The sequence below is a fragment of the Phalangium opilio genome, unplaced genomic scaffold, assembly GCF_054372755.1.
Source record: "Phalangium opilio isolate 3A_F unplaced genomic scaffold, DU_Popi_V2 ptg000082l_1, whole genome shotgun sequence".
In the NCBI taxonomy this organism is placed as follows: domain Eukaryota; kingdom Metazoa; phylum Arthropoda; class Arachnida; order Opiliones; family Phalangiidae; genus Phalangium; species Phalangium opilio.
In genome coordinates this window covers 15,834,345-15,845,906 of record NW_028324189.1, presented here as the reverse complement: position 1 = coordinate 15,845,906, position 11,562 = coordinate 15,834,345, and the positions used below count along the sequence as shown (strand labels likewise).

Below are 11,562 nucleotides of genomic sequence, written 5' to 3'. Positions count from 1 at the left end.
CATTTGAGATCTCACAACACCGCTCCCGGTTGGGCTCGAACCACCAACCTTTCGATTAACAGCCGAACGCGCTAACCATTGAGCCATGGAAGCTCAGAAAACATATGGTCGTCAGGTATTGTGGAAAAACTTTGGATTTTTACGTTACATTTGAGATCTCACAACACCGCTCCCGAGTGGGCTCGAACCACCAACCTTTCTATTAACATCCGAACGCACTAACCATTGCGCAATGGAAGCCCAAAAATTAAATGTTCGTCAGGTATTGTGGAAAAGTTTTGGATTTTTACGTTACATTTGAGATCTCACAACACCGCTCCCGGTTGGGCTCGAACCACCAACCTTTCGATTAACAGCCGAACGCGCTAACCATTGAGCCATGGAAGCTCAGAAAACATATGGTCGTCAGGTATTGTGGAAAAACTTTGGATTTTTTCGTTACATTTGAGATCTCACAACACCGCTCCCGAGTGGGCTCGAACCACCAACCTTTCTATTAACATCCGAACGCACTAACCATTGCGCAATGGAAGCCCAAAAATTAAATGTTCGTCAGGTATTGTGGAAAAGTTTTGGATTTTTACGTTACATTTGAGATCTCACAACACCGCTCCCGGTTGGGCTCGAACCACCAACCTTTTGTTTAACATCCGAACGCGCTAACCATGGAGCCAAAGAACTCAAAAATGAAATGGTCGTCAGGTATTGTGGAAAAACTTTGACTTTTTACGTCACATCTGGGACCTCACAACACCGCACCCGGATGGGCTCGAACCACCAACCTTTCGGTTAACAGCCGAACGCGCTAACCATTGCGCCACGGAAGCCCGAAAATTAAATGTTCGTCAGGTATTGTGGAAAAACTTTGGATTTTTACGTTACATTTGAGATCTCACAACACCGCTCCCGAGTGGGCTCGAACCACCAAACTTTCTTTTAACAGCTGAACGCGCTAACCATTGCGCAACGGAAGCCCAAAAATTAAATGTTCGTCAGGTATTGTGGAAAAACTTTGAATTTTTACGTTACATTTGAGATCTCACAACACCGCTCCCGGTTGGGCTCGAACCACCAACCTTTCGATTAACAGCCGAACGCGCTAACCATTGAGCCATGGAAGCTCAGAAAACATATGGTCGTCAGGTATTGTGGAAAAACTTTGGATTTTTACGTTACATTTGAGATCTCACAACACCGCTCCCGAGTGGGCTCGAACCACCAACCTTTCTATTAACATCCGAACGCACTAACCATTGCGCAATGGAAGCCCAAAAATTAAATGTTCGTCAGGTATTGTGGAAAAGTTTTGGATTTTTACGTTACATTTGAGATCTCACAACACCGCTCCCGAGTGGGCTCGAACCATCAACCTTTCGGTTAACAGCCGAACGTGCTAACCATTGCGCCACGGAAGCCCAAAAAGTAAATGGTCGTCAGGTATTGTGGAAAAACTTTGGCTTTTTACGTTAAATTTGAAACTTCACAACACCGCACCCGGGTGGGCTCGAACCACCAACCTTTTGTTTAACATCCGAACGCGCTAACCATGGAGCCAAAGAAGCTCAAAAATGAAATGGTCGTCAGGTATTGTGGAAAAACTTTGACTTTTACGTCACATCTGGGACCTCACAACACCGCACCCGGATGGGCTCGAACCACCAACCTTTCGATTAACAGCCGAACGCGCTGACCATTGCGCAACGGAAGCCCAAAAATTAAATGTTCGTCAGGTATTGTAAAAAATTTTTGGATTTTTACGTTACATTTGAGACCTCACAACACCGCACCCGGGTGGGCTCGAACCACCAACCTTTTGTTTAACATCCGAACGCGCTAACTATGGAGCCAAAGAAGCTCAAAAATTAAATGTTCGTCAGGTATTGTGGAAAAATTTTGGATTTTTACGTTACATTTGAGATCTCACAACACCGCTCCCGGGTGGGCTCGAACCACCAAACTTTCGGTTAACAGCCGAACGCGCTAACCATTGCGCAACATTTTTATTTATTGATGAATCGAGATGAAATCACCTTTAATGAGTATTTTATAGGTAATTAAGCTGAATTCGGTCTAAAATGCATTCAAAAGTGTACCGAAAAAATCGCATGTTTTTTTCTTCAAGAAACAAAATCCGTTACAACGATTTCTTATTGAAAATTGAATTTGACCAGTTTTTTGAACGAATATTGTTATATTTGCTTGAATTAAAGCAAAAAGTATAAAAATAATGGTTTCAGTGGTTATATTTGAAAATAGTGAAAAAATTCTCAAAATGTGCTTCTCTGGCCGAGAAATGTCGATTTTGAAAATGTTTTTAAAAATCGAGGTACATTTTTATTTATTGATCAATCGAGATGAAATCACTTTTAATGAGTATGTTATAGGTAATTAAGCTGAATTCGGTCAAAAATTTGTCCAGAAAAAAATGCATTCAAAAGTGTACCGAAAAAATCGCATGTTTTTTCTTCAAGAAACAAAATCCGTTACAACGATTTCTTATTGAAAATTGAATTTGAACAGTTTTTTGAACGAATATTGTTATATTTGCTTGAATTAAAGAAAAAAGTACAAAAATAATGGTTTCAGTGGTTATATTTGAAAATAGTCAAAAAATTCTCAAAATGTGCTTCTCTGGCCGAGAAACGTCAATTTTGAAAATGTTTTTAAAAATCGAAGTACATTTTTATTTATTGATGAATCGAGATGAAATCAATTTCAATGAGTATTTTATAGGTAATTAAGCTGAATTCGGTCAAAAATTTGTCCAGAAAAAAATGCATTCAAAAGTGTACCGAAAAAATCGCATGTTTTTTTTCTTCAAGAAACAAAATCCGTTACAACGATTTCTTATTGAAAATTGAATTTGAACAGTTTTTTGAACGAATATTGTTATATTTGCTTGAATTAAAGAAAAAAGTACAAAAATAATGGTTTCAGTGGTTATATTTGAAAATAGTCAAAAAATTCTCAAAATGTGCTTCTCTGGCCGAGAAACGTCAATTTTGAAAATGTTTTTAAAAATCGAGGTACATTTTTATTTATTGATCAATCGAGATGAAATCACTTTTAATGAGTATTTGATAGGTAATTAAGCTGAATTCGGTCAAAAATTTGTCCAAAAAAAAATGCATTCAAAAGTGTACCGAAAAAATCGCATGTTTTTTTCTTCAAGAAACAAAATCCGTTACAACGATTTCTTATTGAAAATTGAATTTGACCAGTTTTTTGAACGAATATTGTTACATTTGCTTGAATTAAAGCAAAAAGTACAAAAATATGGGTTTCAGTGGTTATATTTGAAAATAGTGAAAAAAAACTCCAAATGTGCTTCTCTGGCCGAGAAACGTCGATTTTGAAAATGTTATTAAAAATCGAAGTACATTTTTATTTATTGATGAATCGAGATGAAATCACTTTCAATGAGTATTTTATAGGTAATTAAGCTGAATTCGGTCAAAAATTTGTCCAGAAAAAAATGCATTCAAAAGTGAACCGAAAAAATCGCATGATTTTTTCTTCAAGATACAAAATCCGTGACAACGATTTCTTATTGAAAATTGAATTTGAACAGTTTTTGAACGAATATTGTTATATTTGCTTGAAATAAAGGAAAAAGTACAAAAATAATGGTTTCAGTGGTTATATTTGAAAATAGTGAAAAAATTCTCAAAATGTGCTTCTCTGGCCGAGAAACGTCGATTTTGAAAATGTTATTAAAAATCGAAGTACATTTTTATTTATTGATGAATCGAGATGAAATCACTTTTAATGAGTATTTTATAGGTAATTAAGCTGAATTCGGTCAAAAATTTGTCCAGAAAAAAATGCATTCAAATACAAAATCCGTGACAACGATTTCTTATTGAAAATTGAATTTGTCCAGTTTTTTGAACGAATATTGTTATATTTGCTTGAATTAAAGCAAAAAGTATAAAAATAATGGTTTCAGTGGTTATATTTGAAAATCGTGAAAAAATTCTCAAAATGTGCTTCTCTGGCCGAGAAACGTCGATTTTGAAAATGTTTTTAAAAATCGAGGTACATTTTTATTTATTGATCAATCGAGATGAAATCACTTTTAATGAGTATTTTATAGGTAATTAAGCTGAATTCGGTCAAAAATTTGTCCAAAAAAAATGCATTCAAAAGTGTACCGAAAAAATCGCATGTTTTTTTCTTCAAGAAACAAAATCCGTTACAACGATTTCTTATTGAAAATTGAATTTGACCAGTTTTTTGAACGAATATTGTTACATTTGCTTGAATTAAAGCCAAAAGTACAAAAATAATGGTTTCAGTGGTTATATTTGAAAATAGTGAAAAAAAACTCCAAATGTGCTTCTCTGGCCGAGAAACGTCGATTTTGAAAATGTTATTAAAAATCGAAGTACATTTTTATTTATTGATGAATCGAGATGAAATCACTTTCAATGAGTATTTTATAGGTAATTAAGCTGAATTCGGTCAAAAATTTGTCCAGAAAAAAATGCATTCAAAAGTGAACCGAAAAAATCGCATGATTTTTTCTTCAAGATACAAAATCCGTGACAACGATTTCTTATTGAAAATTGAATTTAAACAGTTTTTTGAACGAATATTGTTATATTTGCTTGAAATAAAGGAAAAAGTACAAAAATAATGGTTTCAGTGGTTATATTTGAAAATAGTGAAAAAATTCTCAAAATGTGCTTCTCTGGCCGAGAAACGTCGATTTTGAAAATGTTATTAAAAATCGAAGTACATTTTTATTTATTGATGAATCGAGATGAAATCACTTTTAATGAGTATTTTATAGGTCATTAAGCTGAATTCGGTCAAAAATTTGTCCAGAAAAAAATGCATTCAAAAGTGTACCGAAAAAATCGCATGTTTTTTTCTTCAAGAAACAAAATCCGTTACAACGATTTCTTATTGAAAATTGAATTTGACCAGTTGTGAGATCTCAAATGTAACGTAAAAATCCAAAGTTTTTCCACAATACCTGACGAACATTTAGTTTTTGGGGCTTCCGTTGCGCAATGGTTAGCGCGTTCAGCTGTTAAAAGAAAGGATGGTGGTTCGAGCCCACCCGGGAGCGGTGTTGTGCGATCTCTGATGTAACGTAAAAATCCAAAGTTTTTCCACAATACCTGACGACCATTTATTTTCTGAGCTTCCATGGCTCAATGGTTAGCGCGTTCGGCTGTTAACCGAAAGGTTGGTGGTTCGAGCCCACCCGGGAGCGGTGTTGTGAGATCTCAAATGTAACGTAAAAATTCAAAGTTTTTAAACAATACCTGACGAACATATAATTTTTGGGCTTCCGTTGCGCAATGGTTAGCGCGTTCAGCTGTTAAGTGAAAAGTTGGTGGTTCGAGCCCACTCGGGAGCGGTGTTGTGAGATCTCAAATGTAACGTAAAAATCCAAAGTTTTTCCACAATACCTGACGAACATTTAGTTTTTGGGCTTCCGTTGCGCAATGGTTAGAGCGTTCGGCTGTTAAAAGAAAGGATGGTGGTTCAAGCCCACCCGGGAGCGGTGTTGTGAGATCTCTGATGTAACGTAAAAATCCAAAGTTTTTCCACAATACCTGACGACCATTTATTTTCTGAGCTTCCATGGCTCAATGGTTAGCGCGTTCGACTGTCAATCGAAAGGTTGGTGGTTCGAGCCCATCCGGGAGCGGTGTTGTGAGATCTCAGATGTAACGTAAAAAGTCAAAGTTTTTCCACAATACCTGACGGCCATTTAATTTTTGGGCTTCTTTGGCTTCATGGTTAGCGCGTTCGGATGTTAAAGAAAAGGTTGGTGGTTCAGGCACACCCGGGTGCGGTGTTGTGAAGTTTCAAATGTAACGTAAAAAGCCAAAGTCTTTCCTCAATACCTGACGACCATTTCATTCCTGAGCTTCCTTGGCTCCATGGTTAGCGCGTTCGGATGTTAACCGAAAGGTTGGTGGTTCGATTCCACCCGGGTGCGGTGTTGTGAAGTTTCAAATGTAACGTAAAAAGCCAAAGTTTTTCCACAATACCTGACGACCATTTACTTTTTGGGCTTCCGTGGCGCAATGGTTAGCACGTTCGGCTGTTAACCGAAAGGTTGGTGGTTCGAGCCCACTCGGCAGTGGTGTTGTGAGATCTCAAATGTAACGTAAAAATTAAAAAATTTTTCCACAATACCTGACGAACATTTAATTTTTGGGCTTCCGTTGCGCAATGGTTAGCGCGTTCGGCTGTTAACCGAAAGGTTGGTGGTTCGAGCCCACCCGGGAGCGGTGTTGTGAGATCTCAAATGTAACGTAAAAATCCAAAGTTTTTCCACAATACCTGACGGCCATTTATTTTCTGAGCTTCCATGGCTCAATGGTTAGCGCGTTCGACTGTCAATCGAAAGGTTGGTGGTTCGAGCCCATCCGGGAGCGGTGTTGTGAGATCTCAGATGTAACGTAAAAAGTCAAAGTTTTTCCACAATACCTGACGACCATTTAATTTTTGGGCTTCTTTGGTTCCGTGGTTAGCGCGTTCGGATGTTAAAGAAAAGGTTGGTGGTTCAGGCCCACCCGGGTGCGGTGTTGTGAAGTTTCAAATGTAACGTAAAAAGCCAAAGTCTTTCCACAATACCTGACGAACATTTAATTTTTGGGCTTCCGTGTTGCAATGGTTAGCGCGTTCAGCTGTTAATCGAAAGATTGGTGGTTCGAGCCCACCCGGGAGCGGTGTTGTGAGATCTCTGATGTAACGTAAAAATCCAAAGTTTTTCCACAATACCTGACGAACATTTAATTTTTGGGCTTCCGTGTTGCGATCAATCGAGATGAAATCACTTTCAATGAGTATTTTATAGGTAATTAAGCTGAATTCGGTCAAAAATTTGTCCAGAAAAAAATGCATTCAAAAGTGTACCGAAAAAATCGCATGTTTTTTTTCTTCAAGAAACAAAATCCGTTACAACGATTTCTTATTGAAAATTGAATTTGAACAGTTTTTTGAACGAATATTGTTATATTTGCTTGAATTAAAGAAAAAAGTACAAAAATAATGGTTTCAGTGGTTATATTTGAAAATAGTCAAAAAATTCTCAAAATGTGCTTCTCTGGCCGAGAAACGTCAATTTTGAAAATGTTTTTAAAAATCGAGGTACATTTTTATTTATTGATCAATCGAGATGAAATCACTTTTAATGAGTATTTTATAGGTAATTAAGCTGAATTCGGTCAAAAATTTGTCCAAAAAAAATGCATTCAAAAGTGTACCGAAAAAATCGCATGTTTTTTTCTTCAAGAAACAAAATCCGTTACAACGATTTCTTATTGAAAATTGAATTTGACCAGTTTTTTGAACGAATATTGTTACATTTGCTTGAATTAAAGCAAAAAGTACAAAAATAATGGTTTTAGTGGTTATATTTGAAAATAGTGAAAAAAAACTCCAAATGTGCTTCTCTGGCCGAGAAACGTCGATTTTGAAAATGTTATTAAAAATCGAAGTACATTTTTATTTATTGATGAATCGAGATGAAATCACTTTTAATGAGTATTTTATAGGTAATTAAGCTGAATTCGGTCCAAAATTTGTCCAGAAAAAAATGCATTCAAAAGTGTACCGAAAAAATCGCATGTTTTTTTCTTCAAGATACAAAATCCGTGACAACGATTTCTTATTGAAAATTGAATTTGAACAGTTTTTTGAACGAATATTGTTATATTTGCTTGAATTAAAGCAAAAAGTACAAAAATAATGGTTTCAGTGGTTATATTTGAAAATAGTCAAAAAATTCTCAAAATGTGCTTCTCTGGCCGAGAAACGTCGATTTTGAAAATGTTTTTAAAAATCGAGGTACATTTTTATTTATTGATCAATCGAGATGAAATCACTTTTAATGAGTATTTTATAGGTAATTAAGCTGAATTCGGTCAAAAATTTGTCCAGAAAAAAATGCATTCAAAAGTGTACCGAAAAAATCGCATGTTTTTTTCTTCAAGAAACAAAATCCGTTACAACGATTTCTTATTGAAAATTGAATTTGAACAGTTTTTTGAACGAATATTGTTATATTTGCTTGAATTAAAGAAAAAAGTACAAAAATAATGGTTTCAGTGGTTATATTTGAAAATAGTCAAAAAATTCTCAAAATGTGCTTCTCTGGCCGAGAAACGTCAATTTTGAAAATGTTTTTAAAAATCGAACACGGAAGCCCAAAAATTAAATGTTCGTCAGGTATTGTGGAAAAACTTTGGCTTTTTACGTTACATTTGAAACTTCACAACACCGCACCCGGGTGGGCCCGAACCACCAACCTTTTGTTTAACATCCGAACGCGCTAACCATGGAGCCAAAGAAGCCCAAAAATTAAATGGTCGTCAGGTATTGTGGAAAAACTTTGACTTTTTAAGTTACATCTGAGATCTCACAACACCGCTCCCGGATGGGCTCGAACCACCTTAACCTTTCGCTTAACAGCCGAACGCGCTAACCATTGAGCCATGGAAGCTCAGAAAATAAATGGCCGTCAGGTATTGTGGAAAAACTTTGGATTTTTACGTTACATTTGAGATCTCACAACACCGCTCCCGAGTGGGCTCGAACCACCAACCTTTCTTTTAACAGCTGAACGCGCTAACCATTGCGCAACGGAAGCCCAAAAATTAAATGTTCGTCAGGTATTGTGGAAATGTTTTTTAATTTTTATGTTACATTTGAGATCTCACAACACCGCTGCCGAGTGGGCTCGAACCACCAACCTTTCGGTTAACAGCCGAACGTGCTAACCATTGCGCTACGGAAGCCCAAAAAGTAAATGGTCGTCAGGTATTGTGGAAAAACTTTGGCTTTTTACGTTACATTTGAAACTTCACAACAACGCACCCGGGTGGAATCGAACCACCAACCTTACGGTTAACATCCGAACGCGCTAACCATGGAGCCAAGGAAGCTCAGGAATGAAATGGTCGTCAGGTATTGTGGAAAAACTTTGGCTTTTTACGTTACATTTGAGACTTCACAACACCGCTCTCGGGTGGGCTCGAACCACCAACCTTTTGGTTAACATACGAAAGCGCTAACCATGGAGCCAAGGAAGCTCAGAAATGAAATGGTCGTCAGGTATTGTGGAAAAACTTTGACTTTTTACGTCACATCTGAGACCTCACAACACCGATCCCGGGTGGGCTCGAACCACCAACCTTTCGATTAACAGCTGAACGCGCTAACCATTGCAACACGGAAGCCCAAAAATTAAATGTTCGTCAGGTATTGTGGAAAGACTTTGGCTTTTTACGTTACATTTGAAACTTCACAACACCGCACCCAGGTGGGCCTGAACCACCAACCTTTTCTTTAACATCCGAACGCGCTAACCATGGAGCCAAAGAAGCCCAAAAATTAAATGGTCGTCAGGTATTGTGGAAAAACTTTGACTTTTTACGTTACATCTGAGATCTCACAACACCGCACCCGGATGGGCTCGAACCACCAACCTTTCGATTAACATCCGAACGCGCTGACCATTGCGCAACGGAAGCCCAAAAATTAAATGTTCGTCAGGTATTGTAGAAAAATTTTGGATTTTTACGTCACATCTGGGACCTCACAACACCGCTTCCGGATGGGCTCGAACCACCAACCTTTCGGTTAAAAGCCGAACGCGCTAATTATTGCGCAACGGAAGCCCAAAAATTTAATGTTCGTCAGGTATTGTGGAAAAACTTTGGATTTTTACGTTACATTTGAGATCTCACAACACCGCTCCCGAGTGGGCTCGAACCACCAACCTTTCTGTTAACAGCTGAACGCGCTAACCATTGCGCAACGGAACCCCAAAAATTAAATGTTCGTCAGGTATTGTGGAAAAACTTTGAATTTTTACGTTACAATTGAGATCTCACAACACCGCTCCCGGTTGGGCTCGCACCACCAACCTTTCGATTAACAGCCGAACGCGCTAACCATTGAGCCATGGAAGCTCAGAAAATAAATGTTCGTCAGGTATTGTGGAAAAATTTTGGATTTTTACGTTACATTTGAGATCTCACAACACCGCTCCCGGGTGGGCTCAAACCACCAAACTTTCGGTTAACAGCCGAACGCGCTAAACATTGCGCAACGGAAGACGAAAAATTAAATGTTCGTCAGGTATTGTGGGAAAAACTTTGGATTTTTACGTTACATCTTAGATCTCACAACACCGCTCCCGGGTATTCGAACCAACAACCTTTCGGTTAACAGCCGAACGCGCTAACCATTGAGCCATGGAAGCTCAGAAAATAAATGGTCGTCCGGTATTGTGGAAATACTCTGACATTTTACGTTACATCTGAGACCTCACAACACCGCTCCCGGATGGGCTCGAACCACCAACCTTTCGGTTAACAGCCGAACGCGCTAACCATTGCGCAATGGAAGCCCAAAAATTAAATGTTCGTCAGGTATTGTGGAAAAACTTTGGATTTTTACGTTACATTTGAGATCTCACAACACCGCTCCCGAGTGGGCTCGAACCACCAAACTTTCTTTTAACAGCGGAACGCGCTAACCATTGCGCAACGGAAGCCCAAAAATTAAATGTTCGTCAGGTATTGTGGAAAAATTTTAGATTTTTACGTTACATTTGAGATCTCACAACACCGCTCCCGAGTGGGCTCGAACCACCAACCTTTCGGTTAAGAGCCGAACGTGCTAACCATTGCGCCACGGAAGCCCAAAAAGTAAATCGTCGTCAGGTATTGTGGAAAAACTTTGGCTTTTTACGTTACATTTGAAACTTCACAACACCGCACCCAGGTGGGCCTGAACCACCAACCTTTTCTTTAACATCCGAACGCGCTAACCATGGAGCCAAAGAAGCCCAAAAATTAAATGGTCGTCAGGTATTGTGGAAAAACTTTGACTTTTTACGTTACATCTGAGATCTCACAACACCGCACCCGGATGGGCTCGAACCACCAACCTTTCGATTAACATCCGAACGCGCTGACCATTGCGCAACGGAAGCCCAAAAATTAAATGTTCGTCAGGTATTGTAGAAAAATTTTGGATTTTTACGTCACATCTGGGACCTCACAACACCGCTTCCGGATGGGCTCGAACCACCAACCTTTCGGTTAAAAGCCGAACGCGCTAATTATTGCGCAACGGAAGCCCAAAAATTTAATGTTCGTCAGGTATTGTGGAAAAACTTTGGATTTTTACGTTACATTTGAGATCTCACAACACCGCTCCCGAGTGGGCTCGAACCACCAACCTTTCTGTTAACAGCTGAACGCGCTAACCATTGCGCAACGGAACCCCAAAAATTAAATGTTCGTCAGGTATTGTGGAAAAACTTTGAATTTTTACGTTACAATTGAGATCTCACAACACCGCTCCCGGTTGGGCTCGCACCACCAACCTTTCGATTAACAGCCGAACGCGCTAACCATTGAGCCATGGAAGCTCAGAAAATAAATGTTCGTCAGGTATTGTGGAAAAATTTTGGATTTTTACGTTACATTTGAGATCTCACAACACCGCTCCCGGGTGGGCTCAAACCACCAAACTTTCGGTTAACAGCCGAACGCGCTAAACATTGCGCAACGGAAGACGAAA

General features: G+C 38.6%; 3 non-coding genes across 3 annotated transcripts; 2 read left to right on the top strand and 1 right to left on the bottom strand.

Annotated features, from left to right (window-relative positions):
• Nucleotides 1–5,592: 5,592 nt before the first annotated feature.
• On the top strand, nucleotides 5,593–5,665 carry TRNAD-GUC (transfer RNA aspartic acid (anticodon GUC)). The gene has a single exon. It is a non-coding gene; the product is annotated as a tRNA-Asp (tRNA).
• A 663-nt stretch (nucleotides 5,666–6,328) lies between these two features.
• Nucleotides 6,329–6,401, top strand: TRNAD-GUC (transfer RNA aspartic acid (anticodon GUC)). Its single transcript has one exon. It is a non-coding gene; the product is annotated as a tRNA-Asp (tRNA).
• Nucleotides 6,402–10,602: 4,201 nt separating this feature from the next.
• Nucleotides 10,603–10,675, bottom strand: TRNAK-CUU (transfer RNA lysine (anticodon CUU)). The gene has a single exon. It is a non-coding gene; the product is annotated as a tRNA-Lys (tRNA).
• Between the last annotated feature and the right edge of the window lie 887 nt (nucleotides 10,676–11,562).